This window comes from Phalangium opilio, unplaced genomic scaffold, assembly GCF_054372755.1.
Source record: "Phalangium opilio isolate 3A_F unplaced genomic scaffold, DU_Popi_V2 ptg000013l_1, whole genome shotgun sequence".
Classification (NCBI taxonomy): Eukaryota; Metazoa; Arthropoda; class Arachnida; order Opiliones; family Phalangiidae; genus Phalangium; species Phalangium opilio.
In genome coordinates, this window is record NW_028324148.1 from 3483031 (window position 1) to 3500967 (window position 17937).

General features: G+C 39.4%; 2 non-coding genes across 2 annotated transcripts; one reads left to right on the forward strand and one right to left on the reverse strand.

Annotated features, from left to right (window-relative positions):
- Window positions 1-580: 580 nt before the first annotated feature.
- Window positions 581-664, forward strand: TRNAL-UAA (transfer RNA leucine (anticodon UAA)). The gene has a single exon. It is a non-coding gene; the product is annotated as a tRNA-Leu (tRNA).
- An 11981-nt stretch (window positions 665-12645) lies between these two features.
- Window positions 12646-12718, reverse strand: TRNAV-CAC (transfer RNA valine (anticodon CAC)). Its single transcript has one exon. It is a non-coding gene; the product is annotated as a tRNA-Val (tRNA).
- Between the last annotated feature and the right edge of the window lie 5219 nt (window positions 12719-17937).

A 17937-nucleotide genomic window follows, 5' to 3' on the forward strand; every position in this document is an offset into this window, starting at 1 on the left:
TTTCTGTGTGGCAACTAGGGAGTGGCTTTATGGAGCATAGAACTCTGAGAGTTATTTCGGGGTTGTACTATAGCTTCATTTTCAAGGAAAACAATTTAGAGCGTGTCAGGATGGCCGAGTGGTCTATGGCGTCATATTTAAGCTCTGATCCACGTATGAGGACGTGGGTACGAACCCAACTTCCGACAACGAACTGTTATATTTTAATAATATATATCTCATACTCAAGAAAGGCTTCTCTAGTATGGCAACCAGGGAGTGGCTTTATGTAGCATAGAACTCTGAGAGATCTTTCGGGGTTGTACTATAGCTTCATTTTCAAGGAAAACGTTTAAAAGAGTGTCAGGATGGCCGAGCGGTCTGAGTCGTTAGATTTAAGCATGATCCTCATATGAGGGCGTGATTTCGAACCCCACTTCTGACAACGGATTGTTTCATCTTAATAACAAATATCTCATACTCAGGAAAGGATTCTCTGTGTGGCAACTAGGGAGTGGCTTTATGGAGCGTAGAACTCTGAAAGTTATTTCGGGGTTGTACTATATATAGCTTCACTTTCAAGGAAAACATTTAAAAGCGTGTCAGGATGGCCGAGCGGTCTAAGGCGTCAGATTTAAGCTCTGATCCTCGTATGAGGGCGTGGGTTCGAACCCCACTTCTGACAACGAATTGTTACATTTTAATAACATATATCTCATACTCAGGATAGGCTTCTCTAGTATGACAACTAAGGAATGGGTTTATGGAGCAAAGAACTCTGTGAGGTATTTCGGGATTGTCCTATAGCTTCATTTTCAAGGAAAACATTTTAGAGCGTGTTAGGATGGCCGAGTGGTCTAAGGCGTCAGATTTAAGCTCTGACCCACGTATGAGGACGTGGGTTCGAACCACAGTTCTGACAACGAATTGTTTCATTTTAATAACATGTATCTCATGCTTAGAAAAGGCTACTGTAGTCTGGCAACAAGTGAGTGCCTTTGTGGAGCATAGAATTCCGAGAGGTATTTCGGGGTTTTACCAAAAGTAATATAAGAAACCTCCCTACGGGAGGAAAGTGTACAAAGGCGATTTTTTCCCGATACCTCCTCGTACCGCGAATGTCCTCGCGCACTTATACGGCCGTAAACAAAGTTTAAAAAATAGGGCTGGGCCGCGTAGAGCGTAGGAATACATTCTCTGATCTCGCGATTGCGTCGGCTGCTTAAGTTTGTCAATTTCACAAACTCATTGTAATTTTAAACTTTTCCAATGAAATAATTCGTGTAGTATTTAGATTTTGATGATAATCAATCATTAATAGACAGGCAGTGACTAGATTATTTGATTTTCATGACTAGATTATTTGATTTTCATAGGTCTTTGCATAAAATTTGAATTAAACCCTTACCTTGCCAAGGTTTATGACTTACACTATACATAGATAGATTTTCAAATGGTGTTATTATCTATCTCGACATTTTATTCTTGTATTCATCATTTTCATCTTCTTGGCTACACAACAAACTAGATTTTCGTTTCGAAATAACCGTATGTGAATATTTATTAGTAAAATCAGGAATCATCGGTTTCTTACGACAGACGGCTAAGCAGACTGCACTAGTTAGAAGCGCTTTTTCCTCTTTCCTTTTCCAACGACCATACCGAAGGACTACCGTACCTTGTCCATGAGCAATAGTGTCTGAATATGGTATTTGGCGGTTCGAGGATGTCTCGCGAGTTTTAACGTTATGCCTATGGCGTCTTGTATACTTCCCTCCCGTAGGGAGGTTTATTATATTACTTCTGGTTTTACTATAGCTTCATTTTCAAGGAAAACGGTTAAAAACGTGTCAGGATGGCCGAGCGGTCTAAGGCGTCAGATTTAAGCTCGGATCTTTGTATGAGGACGTGCGTTCGAGCCCACTTCTGACAACGATTGGTTTTTACCTCTCCGAGTGACGTATGTCACGGAGAGGTTCTAATTTCGACGTGTCAGTCTGTGTGTGTGTGTCTGTGTGTCTGTCTGTTGTTATTGACTTACACCCCAAAGGACCGCGTTCGCAGTTTTCAAATCGGAGCAAACGTTTTCCCAAATTCCGGACAGCATTTACAGTTCCCGGAAATATGGAAAATTGTATTCCACTTACAATGGCTAATATCCATTGCCTATCTAACAACACCACTATCCTCAGGCCATTTGTCCATCTTACTGACGTCTATAATCCACCTTCATCTGCTCTTTGTCCATCCCATATGGACACCAGTCTGTACACACTGGCTTCTACACACCACCATCTTCTGGTCTTTGTTCATCACACATGGAACACCAGTCTGTAAACACTGGCTTCTAATCCCCACCATCTTCTAGTCTTTGTCCATCCCACATGGAAACCAGCCTGTACACACTGGTTTCTACACACCACCATCTTCTGGTCATTGTTTTTGTCCATTCCACATGGACACCAGTCTGCACACCTGGCTTCTACTCCATCATCATCCTTAAGGTTAAGACATACGCGGCGATCGGCCAGGGTTACGAGAAACGTCCGGCCTCCCTAAGGTGGGGCTTCCACCAAAGGTTCACGCAATTGCGCTGTTCTTATCCAAAGCTGCGATTCGAAACCCTTATATACTACCTATATTAGTAAGGCGAAGCAACCGGCGTATGCTTCATTTCAAACGCCAATATTAGTCAAGTCTCTCAAGAATGTTTAATTGTTCTTTTTTAAAACGATGTAACGTTCAATAAGGCGAATAACTAACGAAGAAAATATTAAATATTAATTATATTTATTTTAATATTTAAGATAATCTTGTTTCTCAATTCAAAATTAATACGGAAAGAGTTAAAAAGCAGTCTATGTTATTGTCTGTGTGTGTCCGTCCGTTATTACACTAGTGCCGCAGTGCGCTGCGTTAGAAGTTAGTTTTGTTTTGATGTGTAAAGAAATCCTACAGAACCATAATATTCCCTTTATCCTTAATATAAAGTGAATATGTTGAAATATTTTTCATAATTATGATGAATTTAGTGCTTTTGTAGCTTTAAAGCTTTGTTTCATTTTGATATTCCAAAGATTTTTTTTAATATTATTATTTGAAATGGCTGTTTATATATTACTTAAGCTATACTACATCTGTATATAGAATAATCCTTGGTTCAAAAATTTCATGAAGAAAGCTAAGATCTAGACTCCGGCGGGTATATCTAGTATTACTTGCAATAAGCTTAGTGAAATATAGAGCAAATAATTGAGGCCTGAGGTGAAGTAAACTTTGGGTTTTGATTTTCGTGTCTGAAATGAAGAGACATCAACGGTTCAGAGTGAGCCGAAAGTTAAATACACTCTTAAATAATCAGGTTAAGATTTTATAATAGAAGAAAAGATCATGGTGGCAATTAGATTAGTAGGGCTAAGCTACAGAGTTTTTATTCTCTTAATGGTGCGCATTGACTATCAGTGCGTCTAGCTACAATTTAGCTTTGGTATTATTTAACGTTAACACTCATGTTGGCAAACTAAGAATTCTAGAGGGCCGGTAGGCCCTTCTAGATAAGAACCCACACCCTCCCGTAATGTTAAAGAAATAATTCACAGATTTTAGGCTTAGCGTCCCATAGAAAAAGCATGGGATTTTTGGTGGTCCACTCCATCGAATAACTCAGAAACTACTTCGAAGTTAAGGTTCGGAACACTTTTGAATTATCAAGCAACTATTGAATGTTGAACTTCTGAAGTTTGATTAAGAACAATTAATTCTAAGTATTTTATTTTAATTAATTTAAAAATCATGGTAAAACCGTTACATATATTACACTGTTTGCATAGCATTTTATTCAGCCTTCGTCGGGTTTGTGGCGCATAGGATAACGCGTCTGCGTATGGAGCAGAAGATTGCAGGTTCGAGTCCTGGCAAGCTCGGTGTTTATTTTTACAGATGTTTTATTCAACATAAATGATATAATCCTATAAATACAATGTTTGGATAATTTTTTTGTCACGAAATACGGGCTTGTGGCGTAATGGATAACGCGTTTGCATTCGAGGCAAAACATTGCAGGTTCGAGTCTTGGAAACCGCGTTGTCTATTTTTGATGAAGAATCTTAGTATATAAAAGGGAAAATTCTTAAATAACAAACTTTCAATGAAATAGGCGCGTGCTGGCGCGTGGTTTAGAAATAACGTTTTTTTAAACCTATACAAAAAGGTGAACTAAACTTAATTGAGTCACCAACCGCCTTTTTGTGTGAAATAAGTTACCACCCGCCTATCTATGGTGAATTAATTTACCACACTTCTACCAATGGTTAATTAATTTACCACTTCCCTGCCAAATGATTTAAAATTTTAATCTTTCCCATAAAATAATGAGAGGCACTTGGAGTGAGCCAACTGGAACATCGAATTAATGACGTTTGACAAGCATAGTATTATTTTTATAATAGATTAATACAAATTAAGGCTGAAGGAACAGATATTATATAAAAAAGACTTGGTTTGCCCAAGCCTTAAAAACAAAAGGATAAGAGTTTTTCCAGTTGTCTGAAGCGCGGATATTTTTTCTATTGAATTTTAAAGACAATCCGTATTTTACTACTCTTTAGAATTTAATTCAATCACCTGATTTTACTGCTAATGGACTAGTTTCCTAAAAATTAATTGAAATAAAATAATTACTTATCTCAGATTTTTCAACAACAATTCCATTTTCCTGAAACATTTAATCATGCATTTATTATTTTGAGGGATATCGTGTAAACTCAACCAACACTTCTAAAATCTTCCTCACAAGTACTGATATACACAGTTCAATAATTGTGACTGTGCTTAAAGAAGAAACGAACCTCTTTATCAAATATAAGAAAGGTGATAACAGCCCCCTTTTGTATTCGAAAAGACCGCATATAATACATAATTAATGAGAATATTATTTGAAAATTAAAGTACGTTCTCCATTGAAAAGAAAAGAAAATTCATGATAAAATGTTTCAGGAAAATGGAATTGTTGTTGAAAAATCTGAGATAAGTAATTTTTTTATTCCAATTAATTTTTAGGAAACTAGTCCATTAGCAGTAAAATCAGGTGATTGAATTAAATTCTAAAGAGTAGTAAAATACGGATTGTCTTTAAAATTCAATAGAAAAAATATCCGCGCTTCAGACAACTGGAAAAACTCTTATCCTTTTGTTTTTAAGGCTTGGGCAAACCAAGTCTTTTTTATATAATATTGTTGAGGTGAGACGAGACGATAGTGTTTACACTGCTAACCAGTTGTGAATGTAGCTATCAGAATATAGGGTAAACAGCTGAAGCGTAGACTTCATTTCCTGTTCTTTTTGCCATTAACTGATTTCCATGTGTCCAAGATTTATCCTTATTTTATGCAAAATGTCGTCTGCTTAACTTTATATTCGCTATGCTTGGAATACTGCTTCAATATTTCGTAAATGTTTACTTCAAAAAAGAGAAATAATTCCATATCTAGGTAAATAACTTTGTAGTAGTAGACCTCTTGACTCGGAGAGGTAATATTTTGGTTTTCCCAACTTGTATTTTAATAACATGTATCTCATGCTCAGGAAAGGCTTCTCTAGTACGGCAAAAAGTGAGTAGCTTTATGGAGCATAGAATTCCGAGAGGTATTTCGGGGTTTTACTATAGCTTCATTTTCAAGGAAAACGTATAAAAGCGTGTGAGGATGGCCGAGCGGTCTAAGGCGTCAGATTTAACCTCTGATCCTAGTATGAGCATAGAACTCTTAGAGGTATTTCGGGGTTGTACTATAGCTTCCTTTCAAGGAAAGCGTTTAAAAGCGTGTCAGGATGGCCTAGTGGTCTAATGCGTCAGATTTAAGCTCTGATCCTCGTATGAGGGCGTGATTTCGAAGCCCACTTCCGACAACGAACTGTTACATTTTAATAACATATATCTCATACTCAGGAAAGGCTTCTCTAGTATGGCAACTAGGGAGTGGCTTTACGGAGCATAGAACTCTGAGAGGTATTTCGGGGTTGTACTATAGCTTCATTTTCAAGGAAAACGTTTAATAGCGTGTCAGGATGGCCGAGTGGGCTTAGGCGTCAGATTTAATCTCTGATACTCGTATGAGGACGTGGGTTCGAACCCAACTTTTGACAACGAACTGTTACATTTTAATAACTTATATCTCATACTCAGGATAGGGTTCTCTAGTATGGCAACTAAGGAGTGGGTTTATGGAGCGTAGAACTCTGAGAGCTATTTCGGGGTTGTACTATTGCTTCATTTTCAAGGAAAACGATTGTGTTAGGATGGCCGAGTGGTCTAAGGCGTCAGTTTTAAGCTATGATCCACGTATCAGGACGTGAGTTCGAACCACACTTCTGACAACGAGTTGTTTCATTTTAACCACATGTATCTCATGCTCAGAAAAGGCTAGTCTTGTATTGTTGTGTTTGGGAATGAAGACACACTCGGGTATAGTTTTAATTAAAGTTTATTTGGACATAATGTCGATCGTCACGTGTAGGATAAGAACTGCCTCGTTTTATATTAACGATGGGTCTTTTATACTCATATCAGTAGACTAAATATCATGTGACATACATTATCTTTGTAGTATAAAAAACAATAGAATATATACAGGGTGTTACACTAGTTCTAATATTAATAATATACAGGGTGTGATATGTTTTTACAACATCCTTCATTCTCTCCCTTCTACGTTCGTTTTCATAAGTTCATCCTAAACTGCGGTTTTATGTTTCTTCCGGATCTAGTTCTTATTAGTGATCTTTTGTCTGTTACGGCTGCGTTTGGATCTCGCGTTTTTGAGTCTCTTCCATGATTGACAGTTGGGACTCGTACTTCCATACTTGTCTCGCAGTCTGAACTGATGTGACTCTTCGAAGTGCTCGGCGACTCTATTTGCTGGCTGATTATGTCATGATTCGGAACGCTGGAGCTGATCGTTGCTGTTAGTGCCTTGTTCGCATCTGTCAGGCTGGTTAGTTCCTGGCCTATTATGTCATGATTCGGAACGCTGGAGCTGGTTGTTGCTGTTGGTGCCGTGTTCGCATCAGTCGGGTTGTTCAGTTCTATGTCCGGAACTGCCGGGATGGTTGGTGTTGGTGGTGAGGATATCGATGGCGAATTGTCAAAAGTTATGTTCTCTGATGTCTGAAGCATTGTGTTCGGCATTTTTACAAGATGGAGCCGGTTTCTGCGGATGTCTCCTTTAGAGGTTTCAATGACATAAGAACGAGGCTCTCTGGCTTTTTCTTTGACTACATCTTATCTCCTTAAGTCAATGATCCAGACTCTGTCTTTTATGTTGATATCTGGTAGTCTCCTCACTCCATGACGACGGTCGTAATTGCGCTTTTGTATTTCCTGTTCGGCTTCATGTCGTTGTCGTATCATGGTCCTTGAAGGAACTGCTTACTTGAGTAAGGTTGGGTTTGTGCGAATGGTCGTTCGGAGGCGTCTGTTCATCAGGAGTTCTGCAGGGCTGAAGCCGTTACTCAGTGGCGTCGACCTGTAGGCCAAGAGTCCCAGATGTATGTCGTCATATTTCTTCAACCTGGCTTGATTGTTTTGACCGAAATCTCGATGAAGCCGTTGCTTTGTGGGTATCGGGGACTGCTGGTAATGCTCTGGAAACTGTACGTCTTTGCAAAATTGGCGAACTCTCGGGTCTTTGTAAAATTGAACTGGGGTTCATTATCACTTCGGATAACCTCGGGAATCCCAAATCTGGCGAAGATTATCTTTAGCATTTTAATGATTGTTCCGGTAGTCTGATCCTTGATCTGCGATACCTCTGGGAATCGAGAAAAGTAGTCAACGACTAACAGGTACCACAGTCCGTCGTTGTGGAAAAGATCTAAGGCCACAACTTGCCACGGTCTATCAGGGATTTCCGATGGCATCATGGGCTGGTGTCGATTTGTCGCTGGTTTTATGCATGTTTCACATCGTTGTATCTTCTGTTCGAGGTCTCGTGACAGACCTGGCCACCATACGGACACCTTGGCTCTTGCGCGGCATTTGACTATTCCCAAGTGGTCTTCATGAAGTCTAGTCAGTATTTCCTGGCGTCGTATTGGTGGTATAATGAGTCGACTTCCTTTCATTTGAATGCCATCTTGGATTGAAATGTCGTTGCGGAACGCATAAAACTCCGCACAGAGGCCATGACGCGTTTTTTTCTGGCCATCCGGTCGCGCAATACTGTTTGAGGGATATGCATGCTGCGTCGGTTTGTTGGTCTTACAGGATCACAGCAAGTCTGGGATCTGATGCAGGTATGCTTTTCATGAGGAGGTGAACGTGAGCCTCTATTTCTTGTTGGAGTTCGACTTCTGTTGTGTCATGCAACGGACTTCTTGAAAGAGTTTCTGCTTCGATCAATAGCTTCCCTGGTATGTGTCGAACTGTGTATGAGTAACGCATCAGCCTCAAGCGACGCCGCTGTAGTCTTGGTGATAGGTCATCTAACTGTTTTGTCTGCAGGATGGCGCACAGTGGCTGATGATCTGTCTATAATACGATGGTGATGCCCAGGATGTAGTCGCGGAATCGGTTGCACGCCCATGCGAGCGCTAGTGCTTCTTTTTCAATTTGAGCGTATCGTTGCTCCGTCGATGACAAGTTAGCCGAGGCGTATGCAATCGTCTTGGGTGTCTGAAGAAGAACAGCGCCGATCCCTTAAGCTGAGGCGTCGGCCGACACAGTAGTTGGTATATTTGGATCGTATAAGCCTAATACAGGTTTACTCGTCAGCGTTGATTTCAGATAATCTACGGCTTTCTCTTGGACAGGTCCCATGTCCATCCATTCTTCTTGCTAAGCAAACTGTTCAACGGCTGTAGATGGTGAGCCATGTTGGGAACGAATTTTCCAACGTAGTTTACCATTCCTAAGAGTCGGCGAACTTCCGAAACGTTTGTCGGAGTTGACATGTCGACTATGGCCCGGATCTTCTCTTCGTCAGGCTTGATGACCGACGCATTGATGACGTGGCCTAGGAATGTGACTTCTGGGACCCGAAACTGGCATTTCTTTACATTCAGCGTGACTTTATTTTCGCTTAACCGTTGGAGAACCCTTCTCAAATTTTCATCATCCTCCTCTACAGTCTTCCCGTGCACTAGTATATCGTCTTGGTGGCTGAGAGCTTTTTCAATTCCTTCGATGTATTCATTAATTCTTCGCTGGTAGTGTTCTGACGCAGAACTTAGCCCGAAGGGGAGACAAGTGAAACAGAACCTCCCAAACGGTGTGATGAACGTTGTAAGTTTCTGGGAATCCGCATGAAGAGGCACTTGCCAGTAACCCGAGTTGCAATCCAGTTTGCTAAATACTATGGCATCAGCCAATCTTCCCAAAGTGTGGTCTACTGCCGGAATTTGGTATCTTTCCCGTTCAATGTAATTGTTTAGTTTCGTTAAATTGACGCAGATGCGGACATTGTCGTCAGGCTTTAGGACGACGACCATTGGTGAACACCAATCAGTAGGTTCTTCGACATTTTGAATTACGCCTTGCTGTAACATCTTGTCCAGTTCGTGCTTCACCTTCTTCATCAACGGAATCGGTATGCGTCGTGGCGTGGATATAGCATGTGGTACGGCCTCCTTCATGAGTTTGATCCGATAGACTTGCGGAATGCATCCTAGTCCTTGGAAAAGCATGGGAAACTCTATCAGAGGTTGGAGGCTATCTACTGTTGCGACTTCAGCGTAATCCGTTCGTTGAATTAAGCGGAGACCTTGGCTGGCCTGAAGACTCAACAACGGAACTTGCAGTCCCTTGACAATGTAGAGGTGGTCGTGGTGTATGACGTTTTTCCACGCAAAGGCGGCCCGTATCATTTCGATGCAATTCAATTGGGTCCGTCCAGGCCCAAAAAGCTGTCTATCTGGCTTGAGCAACTTTTGGCCGAGTAGCAGATCATTATACATTCTTTCTGGGATCGCGCAGACGTCTGCCCCCGTGTCTATCTTGAATTTAATGAGCGCTCCATTGACTGATACGCATTCCATCCATTTCTCGCCTAGTACTGTCGTCGAGACTTCACCCAGGAATGCATCATCGATATATTGGTGAGGTCTGGTCGTCACGGATCCAACCAGTGTCTGGGATTCCGACGGTTCGTACTGTCGAGTTGGTTCGGTGGTGATTTCTCTATTGTGGCCGGCGGATAGGCAAACTCTGGCGAAGTGACCCATCTTGCCGCATTTGCGACAGGAAACACTAGACGCTGGACATTTTTCTCTTCCGTGCTGTTCAACGTGTCCACAATATCGGCATGGAATTCTAGTGTGTCTGTGGCCGTATCTGGCCCCTTGGTCGGTCGAAGTAAAATTTGACTGGCTTGCTGATTATGGTCTTCGATATGCCGATACTTTGTTTAATTCTGCTGTTGCGTCCACGGCAGGTCTGTGGAGTGTTTTACGCTGCCTTCGTATTTCTTCTGCTTGCCGGACGATGGTCATGGTTTTCTCTAATGTAAGTGTCGTGGCATCTTCAAATTGTAGTTTTTCCGATTGTGCCTTATCTTGGATCCCCATGATTATCTTGTCGCGAAGTAAGTCATCCCGTAACGTTCCGTATTCGCATCTGTCGGCCTGAAGACGGCAGGCCGTGATGAATTCCTCTACAGATTCACCTTCTTCTTGGAACCGTAAGTTAAATCTTGTGCGCTCATATATGACATATCGTCGGACAATGAAGTGACTTTCAAATTTGGAGACAACAGTTTGATATACCTTCTGCTCTGCACCTATTAATGCAAACGAGGTAAAAATATCGTCAGCGGCGTCCCCCATCAGGTAGACCAACGTGTTAACTTGCTCGACTTCTGGTTTGGAGTGAAGGCCTGACGCAGTGCGGATGCGCTCGAAGCGTTGGATCCATTTCGGCCAATCATGAGGACTTGAAAAGTTCAACGGCGGTGGTGGCGTAATGTGAAAAATGGCAGACTGATTCAGTGGCGGCGAGTTGGCCATGCTGGATGATAAAGTTGATCTGAGACGGCCTATGTTTACTGAGGCATGGATAATTCTGGAGACCCCACTTCTGACACCATGTTGTGTTTGTGAATGAAGACACACTCGGGTATTGTTTTAATTAAAGTTTATTTGGACATTATGTCGATCGTCACGTGTAGGATAAGAACTGCCTCGTTACCAGTGGCGCCGCCAGAGGTAATCGCGGTAAGCGACTGCTTACTTCAAAGTTTGAATGGGGCCTAATTTTGGAGGAAGGGCCTCATTTACAAAAATACGATTTTACTGAAAATATTCAAAATTTAGTCCTGGAGTCGCAGGTGGAATACCGCGGTGGCTATTACAGGCTTGGCCGACTTTTGTAGACCGACGCTATCATAATAGGTTAGTAAAGAATGCGCTTTGGGGATGGGGACCTTTAGTCCTACCGGGCCTAGAAGTGAGAGGCGAAAATACTTTCACTTGATAGAAACCTCCTGCACCGACCGAGCACTTTTCACTTCGACCAGCTCTATTGTGTTACTTTTTAGTGTACTGATAAGGATCATCAACGAGACGGCGCTGACTCGAGGATTATAATTAGAGAGTTTATGCTACACTACTTGTAGGCTACTACAGTGCATTTCTCCAATGCACTTTAGAAGATTACACGTATTACAACTTAAACTCTCTACTGTTACTTCTTATTTCGAAATAGTAAATACAACAATACTACAGAGAAAGAGGGAGATAGAAACGCGCTTTATAAAATCCGCCGAAAAATAGGGGGGTAGTAAAAACTATTTTTGTTACGTTTAGTTTTAGGACGCACATCATTTACGCATGGGGGATTGACCTCCTCGCTTTATCTCTCTCTTCCCTTACGTCAACTGTGCGCGAGAAAGCAGCGCCCACGCACCGCGGTGTACCTTAGATTTACCACCGTTTTCACCACGCATGGATCACGGCTGGGTAGGGGGCCCATTCACAAAATACCGCTTACCCCGCAAAAGTTTCTAGCGGCGCCACTGTGCATTCAAACACCATATATGCCGTTTTTTCCAGTGCCAAAAAAAACATCATTTAGGGTGTACTTTAACCCCATTTCTATGATCAATTCACGCCATTTACTAATATTATTTGGAAGTATTAAGGAAATATTAGGCATTTAAGCACCATTTACAGTGGCTTTTAACATCTTTTTTTTTTTGACAATCTGTTGAACTTCTAATATTACTTAGTTTAATGGTTTTAAAAGTAGGGAAAAAGTATGCTACCTATGTCACATTATTAAACCAAGTGAAGTGAAATAATTGTTAAATATTTATTATAACCACTACACCACACACACGTGGTAAGTCTAAGTTTTCCAAGAGATCTAACTATTTATTATGTCCAATCACGATGGTTAAAACATGTATCTACCTGGGCTCGAATTTGGTACTTTCCGTGTGTGAAGCGGACGTGATAACCACTACACCATAGATACGTGGTAATACTGAGTTTTCCAAGAGATCTAGCTAATTCAAGCGCCCAATCACGATGGTCAAAACATGTATCTACCGGTGCTTGAACCTGGAACCTTCCGCGTGTGAAGCGGACGTGATAACCACTGCACCATAGATACGCTGTAGCACTGAGTTTTCCAAGAGATCTAGCTAATTCTTATGTCCAATCACGATGGTCAATACATGTATCTACCAGGGCTCGAACCTGGGACCTTCCGCGTGTGAAGCGGACGTGATAACCCCCACACTACAGATACGTAATAACACTGAGTTTTCCAAGAGATCTAGCTAATCATTATGTCCAATCACGATGGTCAAAGCCGTACTTTTGTAATTAACTAAAATTAACATACTTAGACTTAATTGTTTTGATCAAACTGGCTGATAGCACACCCTGAATACTTAATTGTTAATTTAAGATAATTCCGAAAAGTATCTTCGCTGTAGTTTTTAAGTTATCGGTGGGGAAAAATCACGAAAAACCCATGTTAATCTCCATACGAAATTAGCAAAAGCGGGTGAATATTACTTTAACGTTACAAAACGGTATCAAGTCATATCTACAAGGGCCTACCGGCCCTGTAGAATTGTCGAAGGAAGTCATATTTTAGTCGGAACACACAAATTAATAAAGGGAGGGTGAAATGGACAATCAAGTGATTTTTTATCGATTCTACTAATTATAAGACCAATCTGCATAGTGAAACATGTAAGAAATAAAACCGAATGATTTTAAAATTACAATAAGTTTGAAATTTCATGGATAATTTTAAATAAGTACCTCCGACCAAACAAAATTCTCGTGGCACGCTCCATTTCTCTGGAAACGATTGTCACATCGCGCGCCAATTATATCAAGTCTCGCGATAAATTTCTTTCGTCACGGAACGTGTGAGGAGAATTTTGTTAATAAAAAGGCAGGGTGTTACGCGATTGGTCGGAGGTACTTAAGTAAAATTATCAATGAAATTACAAACTATTTGTAATTTTAAAATTGTTCGGTTTTATTTCTTGCATGTTTCACTGTGCAGATTGGTCTTATAATTAGGAAAGATATGATTTCCAGTTCAACCTCCCTTTAGCGTATTTGGTTGTTATACTTATTGCTGTTATGTAACTCATGATAGTAAAGATAATTAAAAAAATATTTACTGTGGAAAAATATTGTACTGAGAAAGCCTTTTGAGGCTGGTTTGAGTTAATTGAGTTTATAATTGAATATATGAATATAGAGTGGACGGCGAGTGTATTGTAAATAGTTATATCTTTTTGACACGCAACAAAGCAATCAATATGGGGTTTTCAATGCAGGTAACATGTTAGAATTTATAAGGCGTAAATAATATATAATATTATTATAGAAGGTAGGACATTTCCTATGGTCTTGATGCTATGGTTCCTCTCAACAACAAACTAGGTTACTTTGATGTTTATGCATTTTCATTTTGCATCACCCAGTTTAGACTAATAAGAAGTTTGATTGGAGGAAATCATATTTAACTTAGATATAAACCTCAATTAACTGACATAATTGAGAGTCATACTTTTTGGTTATGTCATGTATGTTTAAGCAGGTCCGGAAATAAGCACAGGACACAGGACATTGACCAATAAAATTTTAAAATGTCCCATAAATTTTTAAAAACTATGGGAGTCACTGGACGGTTGACCAGTAAATTTTTCCACGTTTTGACAGCTTGACTAGGAAGACGCGACGCAATTTTTGCACATTTCAGTGGACAACGTTCTACAAATTTTCCTGTCAAAGGGACCGTCCATAAACTACGTCACGATCTAATGGTGCGTTTTCGAAGGCGCGTGTTGAGGGAAAGTTGAGCGGGTGCGAGAAAAGTTAAAAATTCTCGCACCCACTACGCGAGCAACCGTTTTCATTAAAGCGATATTTTTTATAAATGAACTAGGCCCATGCGTGTGACGAAGCGAGAATATTTTTTTTAACTTATTTAGTTCGCAGTGTTTTCCCGCTTGGGGCGCTTACACGGCCGTAAAATAAACAAAGTTCAACCCCGTGACCCTGTCGACTGCTTAAGTATTTGGGCCAAGGTCGCGGATTGTAAGTATACGTTTTTATTACTCTTACTGAATTATTTTAATTGAAATAATTTAACATCTAATTTTATTTAAACAACCATGCTAAAGATGTAACTGATCGAATAGAAAAGGTTAAAAAAACAAAAGGTAAACCTTTATGCAGGAAAGTTATGAAAGTATGAAAATAAAACTGATTTTTCAACTTCAACAAGTTTCGTTTTATTAAAAATAGCAATTCTAAATTAAAATACTTAATTTTGCTGTCATCTATACAATCTAACCAAAGATGCAATAAAAAGTTAATAGCACCAAAAACATTTACGTTAATTTTAGAATGAAACTTTGCTCTATCATGAAAATTTTATGACTGACCCCTAAAATATCAACGATAATTTAAGGAAGACCCCTGTCACAACGGTAAAATGAGCGCCATCTATGGTGAAAATATTTTCCTTAACAAACTGGATATTTAGCCACATAAAATTTGACATGCATGGGCCTAGTTCATTTCGGAGGCTCCGCTCCGTTGTGCTGAAGGGGAGCCTTAGATAAGATAAGCCTATGTCTAAAAATCGTTATATAGATAAAGTGGTTACGTTTATTTCTCTATGTAACAGCTTTCATTTTATGTGATAATTTTATCTGTTATGACTATTAAATTTCATTTATTGAAATATTTCTTGTTATAAATACTGATATTGAACATTTGTTTAGATAAGACCGGTGCATTTATAGTAATATTGTACCAGAAAACATATTACCCACTTATATGTCTTTAGGCGAGGCAGTATAGTTTCGGGTGGGCGATACAAAGGTCTGCTGTTCGAATCTCCGTGTCAGTGTAGGAGACTTTAAATATTACAAACAATTTATTGCCAGTACAACTAAAAGCCCGCGCCGCCTAGGGGTGGTTTCGAGAATTACTATTTAAAATTAACGGAAGTAACTCCTCTTTTTCAACACACAGGGCTAACTTACAGCCAATCTTATGTATATACGATGTGTCTAAAGAACTATTTCCTTCAAATGGTTTTTGTGAGCAAGTGCTGAGCATCATGACATCAAAACCGGTAACGCGAAAAAGGGTACAATAGGAAAAATTTGACGTCGATGAGTTAGCTCAATCACCAAAGAGCTAATAATTTATATACATTAGTTATACCAGGGTTGGCAACTACCTATCCAGTCCGGTTTAAACCACCTGGTTTAATCCGGATTAATCCACTTAAAAAATCCACCTAAAATATCCGGCTTAATTATGAATGGGGAAAATCAATTTTGTGCCATAAAAATAATTAAAATACAACCAGAAACAAGGTAAAAATATATGAAGCGATAACTAAAGATTACTTATTATAAATGATAAAACTAATAGTTATGTTAGCAGTTACTGTCCAGTTACAGCTTACAATATATTACCAGTATTACTCGAACTTAAAGCATAGTTGACTTTCCTTACGAACTCCAGTTTTGTCTTGGGAAAGCTAGAGGCATTTGTGGGCGGGATTTATACGTGCATGTATAAATCCCGCCCACTAGCCTTTGCCAAGCCAAACCCGGAGTTTAGAAGGAAAGTCCCCTTGTAAGGGATCCACTGGAGCTGCGCTAGTGTTAGGCTCGTGCACTCAGGAAGCAAATAGATTTCATGAAAACACTTTAGCAGTTAAACTGGAAGACGATTTTGTATTGGAACCGGGGCTAGGGGTCGGGGAGTGCCCCAAAGCTCAAATAAGAGCTAAACCGAAGTACTTTGCCTCCAAAAAAACCTAAAATCACTCGTTTTTTTAAAAAATCCGGATAAATCCAATAAAATCCGGTTTAATCCAATAAAAACCACTGGTCTGGATTTTATTCAAATTATCCGGATTTTTGCCAACCCTGAGTTATACACATTAGTTTATGGTTTTTTTTCTAGAAAATTTTATGATTTGTTTTGGTACACTTATTTGTTGTTCTATGATCACAATGTGCAACTGCAACCCTTAATAGCTGTAAAATAAATGAGGAAAGAATCACACTTCTTCTTTACGGGGCCATATGTACTTGATTATGCTTTTAAAGTTCTTCGAGATTTCGGACAAATTGCAAGTAACTATTGAGCTCGTAATAAACTCGGCCGGCAGTATATACTTTCTTTTGCTTTCATTGAATTTTGAAATATAGGAGAAGTATTGAAAGCGTAAAATCCTTTTTGTCGACGGGTGTGAGAAACTTTTAAGGGAGAATGACATATCCCATTTAGATTAAGCCATAACCTTTTTTCTCGGCAAACGAGCCCACTAATGTCACAATTCACAATATTTAACCTACATTCTACCAAAAAACAAGTCGGTGCTCAACCTTACTACCACAATTCCATTCAGTTCTGAACCTTACTACCACAATTCAATTCAGTGCTTAACCTTACTACAATAAATATCTCCCTTTAATAAAAAAAACGAAAAATACCACCTCACCAATAAATATCCTTTCAAAGACGAACGAAATATTTGTCACTACTATAACTCTATTACAGGGTAATTCAAACTAAGAGTCTCACCGTAATAAAGAGATACGATGTGGCTAAAAACTGACTATCTCCAGGCCATATTGAAATTTTTTTCTAGTTTCGCCTACGCCTAGTGTACGTCGTCACTATACCATATAATTGTTTATCTTCGAATAAAATGAAACCGTCCCTTCTATTATAAAGGAACAGATAACTTGTGTTCTCGCAAGTTATTTAGCTAACGCTTTTTCAGAAAGCAATAACCTTTTGCGTTAGTAGTTACAAGAAATTTTAGGCCTTATCTTTTCCATATCTCATAACCCGAAATTTCCTAGATCTAGAGACGTCAACCAGAATCACGTTGAATATGAAGCCCTTTTATAGAATAGAAACTCAAAATTTAAATAAATTTGATGTTGCCCAACAGAAATTTTATTCAGTTTTTGAGCGAGTTTCGTCTATTTTTAATGTTTGTAACGTATCAAGTTTTGTAGTTGCTTCTATAATCATTATTGGATCAGGGATTGCAGTCAATGGTAATGTAAATTTTATAAATAAAGTGGTGTCCTCTGTTTACAAAAAACAAATTGTTTTCTGTGTCTATTATACAACCTGAAGGTCATTCACTCGTTGATAAAAGTTGCATAAAATAAAACATTAAAACTCTTATGACGATATTTCTTTTATGTGCAAAATGGTCTTATCTAAATGAATAAAAATGAAATTAAAAGAAAAGGTAGATATTTCTCGATGGGTGATTCTATATCATGCCTACCCTGAGTGAAAATGTGTCCTTGTCCAAAATATACGATAAATAAATTTAAAGGCCCAGTTTTGTGTCAAAGCCAGCGTCGGTTTCACTATAGATGAGCTACTGGTAGATTTTTTTCTAAAACTGCACGTAATTGCAATGTTCAGTGCTATCGCATCTGGGTC